This window comes from Hylobates moloch, unplaced genomic scaffold, assembly GCF_009828535.3.
Source record: "Hylobates moloch isolate HMO894 unplaced genomic scaffold, HMol_V3 SCAFFOLD_8, whole genome shotgun sequence".
NCBI classification, from domain to species: domain Eukaryota; kingdom Metazoa; phylum Chordata; class Mammalia; order Primates; family Hylobatidae; genus Hylobates; species Hylobates moloch.
The window spans coordinates 88,897,414-88,917,505 of record NW_026652283.1 but is presented as its reverse complement, the minus strand read 5'-3'; the positions used below and the strand labels follow the sequence as shown (position 1 = coordinate 88,917,505).

The following is a 20,092-nucleotide window of genomic DNA, read 5'->3' as shown; positions in this document are numbered from 1 at the left end:
GAGATACCACATTGCCTGATCTCATGATGTCTCTCGCTATAGACTGAATGCTTGTGTCTCCCCACCCCCAAATTCATATGTTGAAATCCTAATTCCCAATTTGATAGTATTAGGAGGTGGGGGCATTTGAGGGGTGATTAGTTCATGAGGGTGGAACCCTCACGAATGGGATTGGCACCCTTATAAAAGAGATTCCGAAGGGCTCCCATATCCCTTCTGCCATGTGGGGACACAGTGAGAAGATATCATCTATGAATCAAGACACCAGCCCTCACCAGATAATCCTGAATCTGCTAGCAACTTGATCTTGGACTTCTAGCTTCCAGAACTGTGAGAAATGAATTTCTGTTCTTTATAAGTCAGTCTACGGTGATTCGTTATAGCAGCCTGAACTAAGACACCTCTTGAGCATGTTATGTGCCATGCATTGTGCTAAGTGCTGAGTGCTAGGAACACTGATGAGCAAAATAGACACTCTCTCTTCCCTCATAGAGTTTGCATTTTAAGGGCAATATACTTTTTTGGGTTTCTAGCAAGACTAGTCCCTGTCTTCTACATGAATTCCCACACAACAGTTGCTGGGGGAAATGTCAGAGGCCAGATTGCCTCCAGGCAGAGACTGAGATGACAAGGATTAGATACATATGATTTATGGAGGGAGTGTTCTTAGAAAAAAGGTGAAAAAAGAAATAGGATGGAGTGGGGAAGAGCTAAGCAAGAAATTGGTCTCAGCTGGTGTCAGCCTCGGCTTATCTCACGGGAAGCTCTGAGCATGAATTGTACTACAGGGTTAGTCCCAGCTTCAGGCAAGAGGGTGGACCTTGTGTGCCCCGAAGTCAGTCACTCAATGGCTGTGGGCTGCCCTGGATGGGCTGAGGGTGAAATATTCCAGTCCAGATGGCTCCTGTTCTGCCAGAGAAATTCTGTGATGGGGGCAGCTATAAGCCATCAGTCACGAACACTCTCAGCAACTGGGTGGATCCACTGGCCTTGGGGAAGGCATTTTGGTGGGACACCACAGTCTCACTACAGAGAAGATGATGTTGGTCACATTTTTCATTAGGTAATGTATAATTTCTATCTATGTATTGGATAGCAGCTTTTACTTAATTTGTTTTCCAGTTATTCAATTACTTAAGTGATATGACCAGAAAGCAAAATAATAGCAATTATAGTAATATGTAGGGAGATGAATATAAACTCTCTTTAAGACTTCCCTAGGCCATGGTAGCTCACGTCTGTAATCCCAGCACTCTGCGAGGCCAAGGTGGGTGGGTCATTTGAGGTCAGGAGTTCAAGACTAGCTTGGCCAAATGGTGAGACCCCATCTCTATTAAAAATACAAAAATTAGCCAGGCGTGGTGGCACACATCTGTAATTCCAGCTACTAGGGAGGCTGAGGCAGGAGAATCGCTTGAACCTGGGAGGTGGAGGTTGCAGTGAGCCAAGATCGCACCACTGCATACTGCACTCCAGCCTGGGAGACAGAGTGAAACTCCATCAAAAAAAAAAAAAAAAGACTAACCATTTTAGGCCGAAAAACAAATAATAATATTATAATAATAATAACAAATTAAAGCCACATTGTAAGCTGAATCTTTCTCAACAAAGCCTGGGGTTTGTCAGAAACATTAAGAGAATGAGCTGAATGCTGTAAATTGTGCTTAGCAACTGGAGAGTGCCACGTCTACCAGGAAACCTTTGCTTCCTAAAAATGGAAGCATTATCCGGTGAAATCAGGACAATTACAGCCACTAATCATTTGTAACTGAAAGCCTGTAACTGAATAAAATAGGAGTTGAAAACTCCAAATCTAATTTGTCTGTAATGGACGAAAGATTATGTCTATTAGGACATCCATTTCAGATAAAAAATGAGCAGTATTGCTCAAAGTCGTATGCTTTCTTCTATTTTAAGATGAACTTGTTTATTAGGAATTGCAGTTTTGTTGACCTCAATAACTTTACGGGAATTACGAAGATGTGGAACATCAACCTACTCATGTAGGGAGGGAAGAACTGTGAGCCTTGGGACCCAGAGTCAGCAGTTGCCCTGAAGTCAGGGCCAGAGGTTGGAGGTCTGCATCCACTGTGAGAAATGGCCCAGCTAGGTTTTGTGTTGAGGAACTGAAAATGAATACCCACACACATGTGTGTGAACACACATACACATACAACTTACTGTCTACACTAACATGACCTTACTTTTCTATCATATGCATTTGCACTACTTTGACATGCTAGGAGATTCCAGTGCAGGAAAATAACTTGAAAGTTCATCATCCTGAAAAATACCTCATAAGAAGCATCAACAGATAGCTTACTTCCTAAGATTCTCCAATCCCATCACCTCAAAATCCTTACCATCCTGTTTCCACCAATTGTAAACCATTATGTCATGATCCTTATTCAATCCTAATCAAGTATCTCATTGAAAGACCTAATTTTGTTTGTTTGTTTGTTTTGAGACAGGGTCTCACTCTGTCGCCCAGGCTGGAGTGCAGTGGCGCAACCTCGGCTCACTGCAACCTCCGCCTCCTGGGCTCAAGTGATTCTTGTGTCCCAGCCTCCTGAGTTGCAGAGATAACAGGCACCCTCCACCATGCCCGGCTAATTTTTGTATTTTTAGTAGATATGGAGTTTCGCCATGTTGGCCAGACTGGTCTCGTACTCCTGACCTCAGTTGATCCACTCACCTCGGCCTCTCAAAGTGTTGGGATTACAGGCGTGAGCCACTGCACTTGGCCATGATTTAAATGAAACCCAATTCTCAATAAAATCCAGCTTTGTCTTTGCTCCCTGAAGACAGCCAAAGCTCTGTTGCAGTGGTGTTCTTCCTTACCACAGAAAACAATCTACTCAAAATTGTCTTATCAATAGGTTGCACTGGTGACACTGGGGCGCTTGCATTCAGTGGCGTTTAATGGCTGTAGCTCTTCTCAGGCATAAATCTTAGTGCTTGCTTCTCCAGCATCCTCAGTCTCTTACTTCAGGGCCATTTCTTGAGTCCCTGCTTCTTTTGTTTTCCATTACTCTAAGTTCACTCAAGGAATACCCAAAAGGGACATAAATATATTTTAATAGTAGGTAGGAAAATTATATGTGAAACTTTATGTACCTAACATTAAAGTTTTTAAATATAAAAAACAAAAATTATAGATATACAAAGAACAAACAGACAAATCTACAATCTCTGTGAGAAAATTTAAAATATCAGAAATTGACAAAGTAGGCTGCTCTGCCTATGGAGTAGCCATTCTTTTATTCCTTTCCTTTCTTAATCAACTTGCTTTCACTTTACTCTATGGACTCACCCCAAATTCTTTCCTGCGCAAAGTCCAAGAACCCTCTCTTGGGGTCTGGATTGGGACCCCTTTCCAGTAACATCTTCCTGGCAATCCTGTACTGAGGAGACCCCCGACCAAAAGGAAAGAGACTGTGACACCATTTGGCTGACTTTGTATAAGTGGTGGGATATATTTTACCTGGCTAAAGGATGGGATTGTGTTAAAGGCCCAATTTAGAGGAGTTAGAGTCTCTCCTAAGTCAGAGTGGGTTAAAGGCCCCTCTTTTTTTTTTTTTTTTTTTTTTGAGACAGAGTCTTGCTCTGTCGCCCAGGCTGGAGTGCAGTGGCGCAATATCTGTTCACTGTAACCTCTGCCTCCTGGGCTTAAGTGACCCCACTTCAGCCTCCTGAGTAGCTGGGATGGCAGGTGTGCCACCATGCCCAGCTAATTTTTTGTATTTTTAAAAGAGATAGGATTTTGCTGTGTTGGCCAGGCTGGTCTCGAACTCCTGACCTCAAGTGATGCACCTGTCTTGACCTCTCAAAGTGCTGGGGCACTTTTTGGCATGAGCCAGCAGGCCCAGCCAAACACCCTCTTAATAAAAAGCAAGGATGCGTGACTGAACTTGGGTTGCAGGCCCAACTTAGGAAGGTCAGAGTCCTATCTAAAATTAAGGGGGTTAGAGGCCCCTCTCAATAAAGTCCTTCTTGGTAAAAAATGGATTTGGCACTATGGGGTGTTAACCGCTATTCTCTTTCGATTAATCTGCCTTGGACTGTTTCCTGATGGCTATGGGTGACAGGGTTAGACATGTAGAGGATCACAGGACACAAGGAGCTTTTTCCTCCCAAAAAGGGGAAACTTGAGAGCTGATGGGACTGCTGGAAAAGATCCCTTTGTGATAGACAAGCAGCTACCTGGACTTTTGATTCAGTGTTGTGGGGATGGGCAGGTCTTTCTCTGGCCTCCCTGAGCTCCTGGCTTTCCCCACCCTGCTGCAGGCAATGCTGTTCTCCTTTCCCTTTCCTCTTTTTCTCTGTGCAAACACGTTGTAGGAATGGTAAAACTGTTTATCTCCCCTGCAAAGTTTTAATTAATGGGAAAAAAGGATTTGTGAGGCTAGTCTTAAGCTGTAGCTAATCTGGTGTGTTTTGTGTGTCTTTCTGTATTGTTCTGTCATATTGTTCTATAATATCTTAGGTTAGAACACCCCTTAGGACCCCATAAGCCAACTGTTCAAGCCAACCCAACAAACTTGTCAGTAACAAACTTTGCTGCAGGTCCCTGAAACAAACAAACAAACAAACAAAACTGATTGAAATTTCTTTCTCATTTTCTTTTATGTCCTTGGGATTTTGACCTTGTAACCCACATGGTGGTACTTTCTCTCCGTCTCCACCATCCAGAGGACAGGAATGTTGGAGTTCATGTCATAACCTTAAAAATTATCTCAAGCAGTTAAAAGCCTGTGCAAGCTCAAAATTAACTGCTCTAGACTCCTTCTGGGAAGAGCAATGCAAACTGCCAAAAGCTGTATCTTAGTGGCTAAGGCTTTGTTTTTTCACTTTGGCAACCTAGGTTCAATTTTCAGCTTAGGGAATGAGTCCTTTCTGATTTGATATTTGTGTGACTTTTGCCATTCGTTTATTCTCTTCCCCTTCATGAACAACTTCTGACTTCCTTTCTTGAGTCTTCCTTTCTCTGAGCACCTGTAAGGTTACTTTGGATAAAGTTCAAAAGCCAGAAATATTGGCAGTTTGGCCTGCCTGAAGTCAGGTAATAAGAGATTTGATTAAAAGTCAGCTTAATTTCTGAGGGCTCTGTTCTGTTCCATTGGTCTGTATCTCTGTTTTGGTACCAGTACCATGCTGTTTTGGTTACTGTAGCCTTATAGTATAGTTTGAAGTCAGGTAGCGTGATGCCTCCAGCTTTGTTCTTTTGGCTTAGGATTCACTTGGCAATGTGGGCTCTTTTTTGGTTTCACATGAACTTTAAAGTAGTTTTTTCCAATTCTGTGAAGAAAGTCATTGGTAGCTTGATGGGGATGGCATTGAATCTATAAATTACCTTGGGCAGTATGGCCATTTTCACAATCTTGATTTTTCCTATCCATTAGCATGGAATGTTCTTCCATTTGTTTATATCCTCTTTTATTTCGTTGAGCAGTGGTTTGTAGTTCTCCTTGAAGAGGTCCTTCACATCCTTTGTAAGTTGGATTCCTAGGTATTTTATTCTCTTTGAAGCAATTGTGAATGGGAGTTCACTCATGATTTGGCTCTCTGTTTGTCTGTTATTGGTGTATAAGAATGCTTGTGATTTTTGCACGTCGATTTTGTATCCTGAGACTTTGCTGAAGTTGCTTATCAGCTTAAGGAGATTTTCAGCTGAGACGATGGGGTTTTCTAGATATACAATCATGTCATCTGCAAACAGGGACAATTTGGCTTCCTCTTTTCCTAACTGAATACCTTTTATTTGCTTCTCCTGCCTGATTGCCCTGGCCAGAACTTCCAACACTATGTCGCATAGGAGTGGTGAGAGAGGGCATCCCTGTCTTGTACCACACATCTACAACCATCTGATCTTTGACAAACCTGCCAAAAACAAGAAATGGGGAAAGGATTCCCTATTTAACAAATAGTGCTGGGAAAACTGGCTAGCCATATGTAGAAAGCTGAAACTGGATCCCTTCCTTACACCTTATACAAAAATTAATTCAAGATGGATTAAAGACTTAAATGTTAGACCTAAAGCCATAAAAACCCTAGAAGAAAACCTAGGCAATACCATTCAGGACATAGGCATGGCCAAGGACTTCATGTCTAAAATACCAAAAGCAATGGCAACAAAAGCCAAAATTGACAAATGGGATCTAATTAAACTAAAGAGCTTCTACACAGCAAAAGAAACTACCGTCAGAGTGAGCAGGTAACCTACAGAATGGGAGAAAATTTTTGCAATCTACTCATCTGACAAAGGGCTAATATCCCAGAATCCACAAAGAACTCAAACAAATTTACAAGAAAAAAACAACCCCATCAAGTGGGCGAAGGATATGAACAGACACTTCTCAAAAGAAGACATTTATGCAGCAAACAGACACATGAAAAAATGCCCATCATCACTGGCCATCAGAGAAATGCAAATCAAAACCACAATGAGATACCATCTCACACCAGTTAGAATGGTGATCATTAAAAAGTCAGGAAACAACAGGTGCTGGAGAGGATGTGGAGAAATAGGAACACTTACACCATTGGTGGGACTGTAAACTAGTTCAACCATTACGGAAGACAGTATCACGATTCCTCAGGGATCTAGAACTAGAAATACCATTTGACCCAGCCATCCCATTACTGGGTATATAAAGGATTATAAATCATGCTGCTATAAAGACACATGCACACGTATGTTTATTGCGGCACTATTCACAATAGCAAAGACTTGGAACCAACCCAAATGTCCATCAATGATAGACTGGATTCAGAAAATGTGGCACATATACACCATGGAATACTATGCAGCCATATAAAATGATGAGTTCATGTCCTTTGTAGGGACATGGATGAAGCTGGAAACCATCATTCTCAGCAAATTATCGCAAGGACAAAAAACCAAACACCGCATGTTCTCACTCATAGGTGGGAATTGAACAATAAGAACACATGGACACAGGAAGGGGAACATCACACACCAGGGCATGTTGTGGGGTGGGGGGAGGGGGGAGGAGTAGCATTAGGAGATATACCTAATGTAAATGACGAGTTAATGGGTGCAGCACACCAACATGGCACATGTATACATATGTAACAAACCTGCACATTGTGCACATGTACCCTAGAACTTAAAGTATAATAAATATATATATTTTAAAAAGACACAAAAATGATAAGAAAAAACTTTCAGTCCAAAAAAAAAGTCAGCTTAATTAAAAGTGGATATCCAAGCTATACGTACATTTAAAAAGACTTTATGTTTTTTTTTCGCCTTCTTAGATCTTATTTTTCTGAAGAAAAAGGTTTTTCTCTTCTCAGCTGACTGAATTATTTTTTTCCATTTTGTCTTCTTGCCACTCTCTGTGCACACATGAGAGGACTTAAGAAAAATTAAAACAGCCTGGGACTTCTTGGGAAAAATAGAGGAAGCACCACAGACCCCATTTTGGGGAAAAAAAAAAACCTCTATTTTCCTCATGGGACCCCAGGAATTGAAAGTGGACAGATTTCTCTCAAAATCTAAGTCTCTGTTCTGTTTTGCTTTGCATTATCTGATGTCTTTGACTTTTGGGCGTATCAGAAATTACTTCACATTATGAGAGAGCTTTGGTGTGTAATAACTAGGTAGGAAATACACTTTTGGGGATAGCTAATGGCATTGATAGGGGAATACACGGCTCTGCCCATTTGGATCAGAGAAGCATGCTTCTTGGCCACCTAGAAGGTATGGAAATGTCCCCACCCCCACTGAGAGATAAGACTCCCTTGGAGATGAGCTGATTCCCTCTTTTGGGGATCCAGGATCTCATATAAAAATGGGACCCTTAATTTTGGGAGAATCTGTGTTGCCTTCCAGCTGTACCTGCTAATTGGGCCCTAGAAACTGCATGTTTTAAAGAGAAACTTAAAAACTAAAACTGGCAAATGAAAAGCCTTACAACTACTGGATCTTCTGTCTTTCTGTGCGTTTATTTATTTATTCTTTTTTATTTTAATTACTTCCTACACTATGTTGATGTAATTTCTGTGTATTTATATGTGTGCATGTGATGTTTATATATGAAAGAGCTCTGATTAATTGGCTTAAAAGTAATAAGTGCTTACATCAAATATTTTGTCAGAAAAATAAAAACTGTAATGCCTTTTAGTTCATGTGACTTTGATTATCTTTTCCCAAAGACAGTTTTACAGATATTATTAGTAAAATAAAGACATTTGGTCTAAATTATGCAGATGTTACTGATAATTAGTCAGATATTAGGTTTGCTAATGATTTAAGGTCATAAACTGCTTCTTTGACTTTTGAAAATTGTCCAACTTACCTGCTTTGGAGCTATTAGATTCCAGGTAAGGCCTGGGAACATGTGGAGTTAGCCATGCCCCCTGGCTATGGTGGAAAGAGTCAGACCTTATCTGCACTTCTGTCTGTTGTCTTAAGCTCCACACCTGGTACATAATTAGAATCACTTACTCACCAGGTTTTTCACCAAAAATAAAAATTGCTAAGAGTTAACATTGTAATACGTAATTGAGACTATTGAAGAAACAATTTTACACACAAGGTGTGTAAGGAAAATAAAAATGTGTTTTTGGTAAAAGATAAGAAGGCATGGCAATGTGGATTTTTTGGCCTAGATTAAAAGGTTAAAGGATTGTTTTAAGTTAGATGGGATAAAACTGAAGGTTTCAGCAAGTTGTGAAAGGTTTGTGAAAGATTAATCTTGTAAAAGAAATTCTGTGTGTGAACATACTGGCTAAATTTAAAGTGGTATTATTCTGTTTTTCCATAAATTGAACATTGGAATAAAAGCACAACAGGGTATTCTTAGAGCACTGATCTGCTCTTTAACAGAAAATTGTAAAGGGTCATAAAAGGTTTATGAGAATCTTACCTTGTGGTCAAACTGATTAAGACTGGATAGATTTGTCTATATGGTTTTATTAAGAACTGGGTTTAACATCATTAGTGCACTAACACAAAGGTGAAATTTAGGCTTTCTCTCAAACAAGATTTTCATGTAATATTAAAACAATGAAGAATTTTTGTTTGCCTCTTGAATAAACTGTAGGAAAAAGAAAGGAAAGATAAAAGATTGTTTGGAAAACTAAGTCTTCTCTCTATTAATGAGTAAAGGTTTTTGCCTTTTTAAAATTTTTGAGTTATTATTTTGGCCAAATAAATGACTTATGGTGACCTGGGATTTGATTTTATAATAACAAGTGTTTTAAACATTTGATATTTGACAAAATTTCCAAAATGAAATTATAAATTATGTCTTTTCTGACCTAATTAATTCTTTAGATGTTAGGTCTCCTAAAGTCCAAAAAAGATATATTTGGCTTATTTGGTATAAAAATCATACAGGAAGCATTATCAAGCATGAAATGGTGCTTGGCTTCTTTTGTGCTGTATCTGTATAAATATGTTATTAATATGTGTTCCAAAATTACATGAAACTTCTATAATTCTGACATGACTTAGCATATGTTATTAATAATTATAATTGTTATATAAAATGGCTGTATGCCACAGAAGTAACAAAAATTCCTAATCAATTGTGGTGTTAATAATGGCTGTCCAAAGACTTTTTTGTCATCCACAGACAATTGTTGTCTTATTTTGATCCTCTTCAAAGGTAGTTTTGAGTGCAGGTTTCTAATAACTTTGGAGACTGTGAAAATAGAATAGAGGAAAAAGTTTTCAGGACTCTCATGGAAAGCTAAAATGTTCATGAATGTCAGGCAGGGCACAGTGCCTCATGCCTGTAATCCCAGCACTTTGGGAGGCTGAGCCAGGAGGGTCACCTGAGGTCAGGAGTTCAAGACCAGCCTGACCAACACGGCAAAACATTGTCTCTAGTAAAACTACAAAAGTTAGCTGGGCATGGTGATATACACCTGTAATCCCAGCTACTCAGAGGCTGAGGTACAAGAATCACTTCAACTTGGAAAGCGGAAGTTACAGTGAGCCAAGATCACACAGCTTCACTCCAACCTGGGCAACTGAGTGAGACTCTGTCTCAAAAAATAAGTATGTAAGTGAGTAAGTAAATAAATTTTAAAAGTTCATGAAGTCAAACAGAACAGTAGTTAACTGCATCAACTGAACTAATAGAAGACTGAAATAATCCTTTTGACTGTTTGCTTAAGATGTTGCTAATCCTTTGTTTTGTTTCTCAGAACAAGAAAAACTTTTATTTTGAGCTATTTACAGCTTTTAACAACTGAGTAAAGTATACTCCTGTGAACAAAATTTGGACCATATTTGTTTCTCTCTACCTGATTTCTCCTCAATTTGGAAACTATTAGTGAGTATTCTTAATTTATGGCAATATAGTTATTTGCATAAGTGCAATAAGAATGTTTTCTTTTGCAACAGGACAAATTGGAGAAACTGGTTATTTTACCAAGGTTTTGACTGAAATGGCTTTCTTTCCTTTAAGGGATCAAACTTGACTCACAGAGCCAATAAAAATCCCTTGGGAAAACTGGCCTCATACCTTGTCTACATAGTCCCTGTGCAGGGTTCCTGACCTGTGATAAATAAAGGATGTCACTTTCTAACAGGACCAGGAGCCCCAAAATATCTTGAGATCTCAAGAGAAGAGAAATTTACCCAACTCACAGGTATTTGACAGTACAAACCCATGGCTGGGCTCAGCTTTTAGCAAAGTCTTATCTGAGATTCCTTTTATGGAACAAAGTTCTGCCAAAGCCAGTTTTGAAAGGCTATGTGAAAAATAATTATTCTTGCTGCACTTTATACAAATAATCAGACCAAGTATAATAAACCGAATTGGTCTTACCATGATTTGTCTTTAGTAAAAATGAGAGACTGGTGAGAGAAAAATTATGTTACAAAAACTGTGGTATACTTATTAAATTCTAGTCTCATTGGTTGTTTTTGAGTTTTTTCTTCAATTTAGACTAATCCTGCTTATTCCTGTGAACCAACCAGTGATCTCTGGCTGCAGCTCAGAAGAAACAAGAGGGATGGGTAATGTAAAAATACGGATCAGTATTCTAATTCTGGTCACATGTTGGAATGGGCCAGCAACCCCATATCAGCTTGGTTCCAACAGTTGTGCAGTTCATGGAAACCTTCTTACTTAGCTTACTTGAGATAATTTTACTTATTTTGTTTTACTATTGTGGAATATATTGTTGTACTCTTTGTGTAGGAATGCAGGATAAGTTTACTGAATGTTTTCTAAAATTAAACACTTACTAATCCTCCAGATATCACCTTTTATCAGACTTATGAATGGCCCTCACCATACTGATGCTTTCTGACTGAGCTCATCTCTACTCTGAATACAAGAGACCCTAGCATTTAGACAGGAGTATCATCATCCCTATTCAGCCTGAAGAAGTTACAGAAAATGGATCTTTGTCCCTCTACCACCCTTAGGATTAAGGGTTCCCTTGTAAAAAGGAGGGGGAAAATATATTAGAGATGTTTGTAACAGAGGGACTCCATGTTGAATAGGGTCTGGGTAAAGTGAGGCTGGCACCTACTTGGCTGCACTCCCAGGAAGTTAAGCATTCTTAGTCACAGGTTGAGATAGGAGGTCAGCACACGGTACAGGTCATAAAGACCTTGCTGACAAAACAGCATGTGGTAAAGAAGCCAGCCAAAACCCTTCAAGACCAAGATGGCGATGAGAATGACCTTTGATCATTCTCACTGCTCATTATATGCTAATTATAATGCATTAGCATGCTAAAAGACACTCCCACCTGTGTCATGACAGTTTACAAATGCCATGGCAATGTCAGGAAGTTACCATATATGGCCTAAAAAGGGGAGGAACCCTCAGTCCAGGAATTGTCCACCCCTTTCCTGGAAAACTCATGAATAATCCACTCCTTGTTTAGCACACAATCAAGAAGTAACTATAAGTATAATCAGTTGAGCAGCCTTTGCTGCTGCTCTACCTATGTAATAGCCATTCTTTTATTTTTTTACTTTCTTAATAAACTTGCTTTCACTTTACTCTAAAAAAAAAAAAAGAAATTGACAGAGTAGAAGCAAATAAGAATATCCAAGATTCAAATAACAATAAATACATCAAATATGGCTGGGGGCGGTAGCTCACACCTGTAATCCCAGCACTTTGGGAGGACAAGGCAGGTGAATTGCTTGAGCTCAGGAGTTCGAGACCAGCCTGGGCAACATGGTGAAATCCTGTCTCTACAAAAACTACAAAAAATTAGCCGGGCATGGTGGTGCATGCCTGTACTCCCAGCCACTCAGGAGACTAAGGTGGGAGAATTGCTTGAGCCTGTGAGACAGAGGTTGCAGTGATCCAAGATCGTGCCATTGCACTCCAGCCTGAGTGATAGAGTGAAACCCTGTCTCAAAACAAACACCACACAACAAAATCAAATGCTGTACCCTCAAAACAAATAATATGTTCCTTCTTGATTTATTTTCTACACTTAGCCTCCATGACCCCATCCTCTCAGCTTTCCTTCCACTTCCTTGGTGCCCCTTTCTCTGTCCTCTGCCAGTTCCTCTCATTCTTCCAGACTTATCATGTGTATTTCTCAAAGCTTAGTCCTGGGCAATTCTATCCCCTGTCTCTTCAGTCAGCCCTTAGTATCCATGGGTTTGGCATCTATCATTCAACCAAATGCAGATTGAAAATATTTGTGGAAAAACAATTTAAAATAGCAATAAAACAATAGGCCGGGCATGGTGGCTCACACCTGTAATCCCAGCACTTTGGGAGGCCAAGGCGGATGGATCACCTGGGGTCAAGAGTTTGAGACCAGCCTGGCCAACATGGTGAAACCCCTTCTCTACTAAAAATACAAAAATTAGCCAGGTATGGTGGTAGGCACCTGTAATCCTAGCTACTCAGGAGGCTGAGGCAGAAGAATCACTTGAACCCGGAAGGTGGAGGTTGCAGTGAGGTGAGATCATGCCACTGCACTCCAGCCTGGGTGACAGAGCAAGACTCTGTCTCAAAAATAAAATAAAATAAAATAAAATAAAATAAAATAAAATAAAATAAAATAAAAATTATACAAATAAAAACCAATACAGTATACCAACTATTTATACAGCATTTACTTGTATAGGTATTATAAGTAATCTAGAGATGATTTAAAGTATGTGGAAGGATGTGTGTAGGTTTCATGCAGATACTACACCATTTACATAAGGGACTTGACCATCCGTGGATTTTTTGTACCACTTGGGGGTCCTGGAACCAATCCTTCCAAGGGATGGCAGTACTCCCTTGACGGCCTCATCTAGTCTCTTAGCTCTAAATATCAACTACTGGCTGACAGCTTCTAAATGTGTATCTCCATCCCAGACCTCTCTTCTGAACCCCACATTCATGGATCCAATTGTCTACTTAACATATCTCAAATTCAATGTTTTTGAAATGGAATTCCTAAATTTTATCCCCAACCTGCTCCATCCACAGTCTTCCCCATCTCAGTGGATGACAGCTCTAGAAAGTCACTCAAGCCAAAACCTTGGTATGATTTAGGACTCCTCTCTTTTATTCCCCATACCTAATCTGTCAGGAAACCCTATTGGCTCTACCTCCAAAATATATTCCAAAGCCAACCACTTTTCCCCACCTCTACTCCTCCCACCCTGGTCCAAGCCACCTTCATCTCCAACCAGGACAATGGCAATAACATCCTAGCCATCTCCCTGCTCCCACATTTGTTCCCCAAAAGTCAATTCTTCACAAATTCATCTGTGTGAGCCCTTCAAAAACTAAGTGAGATCACACTCCTATGCCAAAAACTCATTTTACTAAGAGTCAAAGTCCTTAAAGTCCCTCAAAACCATACAAGTTCCTGCAGGAACTGTACAGACATGCAGACACACACAAACAGATAAACATCCCTCCTCTTCCCTCACATTCCATGTCATCTTTTCAATGAAAACTACTCTGACCATTGTATATTAAATTGCAATCTGTACACCCACCCTGCACTCCCCATCCCACTTCCCTTCCTCTATTATTTTGGAAAGCATTTGCCATTTTCCATAGCACATGTAACATTACTTTATAGTTTGCTTATTTATTATGAGTATTGCTTATCATTTCCTCTCACTGTAATGAAAGCTTCACAAGGGCAGGGATCTTTGTTTTGTTCATTGATGGATCCTAAGAATCTGGATCAGTGCCTGGCACACAGTAGGCACTCAATAAATAATTGTTGAATGATTTTTTTTTCATACTAAGATGGAACATAGGAAATTTTGACCACGTATTTGGCCATGAAGGGAAAATCAACAAACTGTAAAAAGCACAAAGTATTAGAACACATTAATGACCACAGTTCAATGTAATTAGAAATTAACAACCAAGTAACACTTTTCAAAAAGCTTTCCACTTCTATAGTTTAAAACAGTTTTCTGGGTCTTTTTTTTCTTCCTCCCTTCTCTCTCCTTACCTCACCCAGCCCTGGGGCCTCCCAGGAAGCATCTACCTGTGATTCCCAGGTGATGCTCCACAGTTCACTCCTCCAGCATGCTCTCATTTCTGAGCTGTAAGGCTGCAGTGGAAGAGGAGCACCTGGAGGATGTAGTGTGGGGCTGCCACTAGCCAATAAGCAACCACTTATACATGAAGTCCAGACCACAGTCTGTCCATGAGATGATAGTCCAATGAAGGAGCAGACTGGGGAGGAAATGAGGTACAATATCTTGTGTAGGGACAGTGAGTACTTTGTCACTGATCGAAGATGCAGCCTGCCCCAAAGCAGGCAGTCGTGCCAAGAGTCCAAGCCTAGGGACCTGAGTTTTCCACTGGCTGTGAGCACTGGTCCATCTCTGTGCAAGTTGGTTATGTGGTCCATGTGTCTGTTTCAAGAGTAATTGTGACCATGGGACTCAGATATCTGATGCTCACCATCTTTGCTTTCATTTTACTTTACTGAATACACTTTTTAAATTTAAGTATAGTGTACATTCAGAAAAATGATCAAATCATAAGTGAATAGCTCTCTATGCACTGAACTGTGCTCCCCCCTAAATTTATATGTTGAAGCCCTAATACCCAATATGACTGTGTTTGGAGATAGGGCCTGTGAGGAGATGATAAAGATTAAACAAAGTCATAAGGGTTGGGTCCTAATCTGATAGAACTGGTGCCCTTATAAGAAGAGGAAGAGATGCTAGAACTCTCCTCTCTTTGCCATCTGAGGTCACAAGAAGGCAGTCATCTGCAAGCCAGAAAGAGAACCCTCCTAGGAACCAAATTGGTGGACACATTGATCTTTAACTTCTCAGCCTATAAAACAGTGAGCAAATAAACTTCCATTGTTTGAGCCACCCAGTGTATGATATTTTGTTCTGGCAACCTGAGAAGACTAATATAAGCTCAATGAATTCTCACATAGAGGGCACACCATGTAATTACCATCTGGGTCAAGATATAGAATATTACCAGCATCCCAGAGTCCTCGTTATTTCTCACCCCCAACCCCTCCTCCTCCCAAAGTTAGCCAACTTCGGACACCAAAAGCAAGTTTTGATTATTTTTGGATTTTTAATAAATAAAATCATACAGAGGAAAAAATAAAAATCTTTCTCAATAATTCAATAATTCCTAAGAACCAAAAATTATTCTAAGAACCAAAAAAAGGAAACTACAAATTATTGTCTTAGAAATAAAATTGTGATATATAAAAAATCTGTGATACAATCTACGATCTAGTGGCACTAAGAAGAAAATTTTTAGCCTTACATTAATTTATTAGAATAAAAAAATGGAAATAAAGGAATAATCTACGAAAAGATTAAGTAGAACTGAAGAAATTAGTAAAAATTAATTAATAAAGGCCAAAAACTGTAATAGAGAAATTAGCATAGATCAGTAAAATCAAATCTGTGTCCTTTTTTTTTTAAATTGTGAGACAGTCTTGCTCTGTTACCCAGGCTAGATAGAGTGCAGTGGTGCAGTCTTGGCTCACTGCAGTCTTGACCTCCCGGGCTCAAGCAGTCCTCCCACCTTAGCCCCTGAGTAGCTGGGATTACAGGTATGCACCATCATGCCCAGCTAATTTTTTTTTTTACTTTTTTTTTTTTTTTTTAATAGAAGCAAGGTCTCCCTATATTGCCCAAGCTGGTCTCGAACTCCTGGGCTCAAGCGATCCTCCTGCTTCAGCCTCCCAAAATGCTGGGATTACAGATTTGAGCCACTGCACCTGGCCAAACCTGTGTTCTTTAGAAGGACAACCTGCACTGAGCATCTTCCATTTGTTCCTCCAAAAACACAGAGTCAGCTGGAGAAGGGCGAAGATGCTGGAAGTCTTCAGGACACTGAAGTTCCCCCAGCATCTTCGCCCTTCACCTGACTCTGGTCCTGGGAGACTGATCTCTATGTACTATATCCAGAGGTGCCCAGTTGTTTGGCCAGAGGGGAGCATCAGCTGAAGTTATGAGGGAGAAGAGAGTCAGGTTAGAACATTTATTTCTTTAGCTTGATCTCTGCAGGCATCTGCCTGTGTCTGTCACTGTCAGATCTGAGCTCTTCTAAAGGAGGCCTCTTCCATGACCCTCTCCTTTCAGCTTCTGGTCCCTGCTGCCTCCCTCCACCAACTCATGTCTAGGAGTGATAACGCCCCTCATTACTAGCCCCTTGTATTTCCCTATACCCTGCCCACATCTGTGTAAAGAGTCCTTTATTAAACTCTCCTCAAATTATTCAGTGTGGGTATGCCTAATGTTTCCTGACTGCAGCAACTCCCAAAATTAAAAAATAAAATAGAAATTAAATTTTAAAAGCATTTTAGAAGGTTTCACCAAGAGAAAACACACACACACACACACGCATGCACACACAACTACAACAACATTAGGAACAGGAAAGGAGAAACAATTGCAAGTATGGAAGAGGTTTTTTTAAGGATAAATCAATTTTATGAAACTTTATATCAATAAATTTGAAAATCAGGGAATGGATAATTGTTTAGGGCAAGATAAATGATCAAAATTGGTTTAAGAAAACAAGCAGAAAAGAAAAGGCAGCCAGGGATTTAACCCCAGGTGCCCCTAAATGAGGCACCTGGGGTTAAATGATTAAATAAGACCAAAGAATTTTCATGTTACATAAGTTGTTCTACAGCATAGAAAAAGATTAACATTTCCCCAACTTCTTTATGAACCTGTCATAAACCTGATACCAAAATTAGTCAATTAGAAGAAAGTGATTGGTCAATTCCTCTTAGGAATATAGATGAAAAAAATATCCTAATAAAACTCTAGCAAATTGAGTTCAGCAGTGGATTAAAAGAAAAACATATAATGGATTTATTCCAAAAAGGGCAAGATGATTCAATAATAAGATATCTATTACTGTAATTCAGTGCATTAAGAGATTGAAGGGTAAAAGTCATACAGTATCTCACTAAATGCTGAAAAACCATTTGATAAAATTCAACACCCATTGCTGTATTGATTTTTTAAAGTATCTCCTAGCGAAACAGCAATTAAAAGAAAATGCATTATCTTGATGATGGGTATCTTACCAAAATCTGCAGCCAACAAGAAGGGAAGGAGGAATTAGTCATAGCATGGACCTCAAAGAACCAGGGCTTTTTTAAAAGATAGTTTACTAACAGATAATACGTTGCATGCTTCAAAATCCAAAAGACATAAAAGGGTGTTGATGAAAAGTCTTTTTTAGCCCATCGTCCAGTGATTCAGCTGCCCTCTCAAGAGACAACAATATTACTAGTTTCTCAGTTATCCTTCTGGAGCTAGTTTATGCATTTGCATGCAAATTTGTAAATCTGTATATTTTTCACAGAATGGTAGTAAACACTGGTTCTTCTCGTTGGCAAAATATTATTCTATATCAGTACATAATGAGATCCCTCATTCTTTTTTCTGGCCAAAAAACATCACTTTGGATAAATGTAAATTTGTTCAACTACTACTCTGCTATGAGATAGGTTGTTTCAAAACTTTTGCTATGATAATGCTGCAGTTAATATGCTTTATATATTTATCATTTTGTGCACATGTGAATGTATATGCATGATTGTGTAGTAAAGAATTCAGTCTTGCCCAGAAAGAAGTTCTGACCTTTGCCTTTGGCTTCTAAAATGTAATTTATGTCACACTTGGTAGGAGGATCTTTGTTTAAGGTGGAGACTAGCCACACCAGATCTTAAGGTAGTGTTATTCATACCCAGCAGCCTTAGTGTCAAGGTTGGCCATGTCAGAAAGACTATGTGACTTAGGGTGGAGACTTTGGGTCATGCATATGACTCAATCTGGGGACTGAGTTCAATCACATGGGCAATCAATTAACAAGTCACACCTATATAATGGAGCCTGAGTAAAAAGTCTGAACACTGAGGCTTGGGTAAGCCTCCCTGGTTAGCAACACACGTGTATTGTCACACATTGATGCTGGGACAGTGACACATGCTGACTCCATGGGGAGAGGACAATGAAAGCTTGAATTTGGAGCCCTCCTGGATTCTGTCCTATGCTTCTCTTCTTTGTCTCATCTTAAACTCTATCTTTTCCATGAAAAAACTCTATTCTTCCCCTGTAATAAGCCATCACCATTTAGTATAACAACTTTCAGTGACTTCTGTAAGCCCTTTAGTGAATTATCAAACCTGAGGGTAGGAACCCTCCAAATTTGTATCAGAAATGAGGACCATCTTGTGTGGAGACTATGCCCTCTAATCTTGTAGTTGGCCCTAAGCTCCTCACAAGGATAAATCCAGGGGAGTAGAATTTTTTGGTAGAGGTATATGCATTTGCAAGTTTTGTAAATATGAACAAAATGTGCTTCATAGAAATTGTGCCAGATTGTATTCCCACTAGCAACAGAGCAGAGGTTTTAACAAAAGGGTGGAGTGAAACCATAATAATCACTTCCCCACTCTGGATTGTGAGAAAGTAAAGTCACTTCTTGGGAGGGCTGTAGACATTAGGGGGAAAGCAGAGTTTAAAGGCAAGGAGGCAGGGAGAATACTCCCAGATGTGATTGAGGCAGGAAACATACACAGGGTTTGGGGAAGTTGAGAAGAATGGAAGCTGCACTGAGGACAAAGAAGAACAGAATGTGCAGCTCAATGGGAAGTAGAGTGGCCGTCTTCAACATGGGGCACCCATGCGCCTGGGTGATACCAAGGGGGCTTTGGGGGGGCTTTGTGAGACAGGATTTCCAGATCCTCAACGTCTTTATGTACCCTTTCCTAAATGAACCTGTCTGAGAAGATGCTTGTGATCTTCTATTTCTCCTTCTGCCCCTGTACCAAGAAAAGACTCATGTTTCATACACCCAAAAGTTTCCAGAGGGAATTGTTTTGGAACGTCAACACCTCTGGGACAGCCAAAAAACTGACAAGTAGAAAATGCATCGTTCCTGAGGGAGACTGTGGCTCTACCTTTTCTGTACAGTTATGTGGTTGTCAAGGAGCAGATATAGCATATTTACTTCATTTTTAAAATGCAGCCAGACTTCTTCTGAGAATAAGTAAGCCTGATTTGGTGGATAGTTTGGACCAAGAGGACTGGCATTGCCAATTAGGTTGTATGGCAGGTATTTTCATAAATTAGATAAGCGAAACCTGCAGCCATAATGTTTTGACAAAAACATATTTGAGGCTCATATATAGTATGTGTACACTGAAATTATATCTTTCGCAATTATTTAATCTCAAGAAGAAAAAGTAAACGTGTGAAAGATGCATGGTTTTACAATACTCTGTAGGTACAAGAGGTTCAAAAGAACTGCAGTAGAAGTCTGGGGAGGTGGGAACCAACTAAAGGAAATAGAGATTGTAATGATCTCTTGTGGGGTGGGGGTGGATGCTGAGCTGGAGGGCTTAATTCATCTGAATGAGAGAACCAGGAACCTTGGACTCTGCAGACGTTGGGGATGGAAGAGGGAGGGTTAAATGGCAGACATAAAGATCATCATGTTATTCCAGGCTGGGCGCGGTGGCTCACACCTGTAATCCCAGCACCTTGAAGAGCCAAGGCAGGCGGACCATCTGAGGTCAAGAGTTCAAGACCAGCGTGGCCAACATGACGAAACCCTGTCTCTACTAAAAATACAAAAATTAGCCAGGTGTGGTGGTGCGTGCT

General features: G+C 39.9%; 1 long non-coding RNA gene across 2 annotated transcripts in view; it reads right to left on the bottom strand.

Annotated features, from left to right (window-relative positions):
- Positions 1-20,092, bottom strand: part of LOC116473634 (uncharacterized) — a 223,686-nt gene that overhangs the window by 112,593 nt on the left and 91,001 nt on the right. The gene's annotated exons all lie outside the window — the stretch shown is intronic.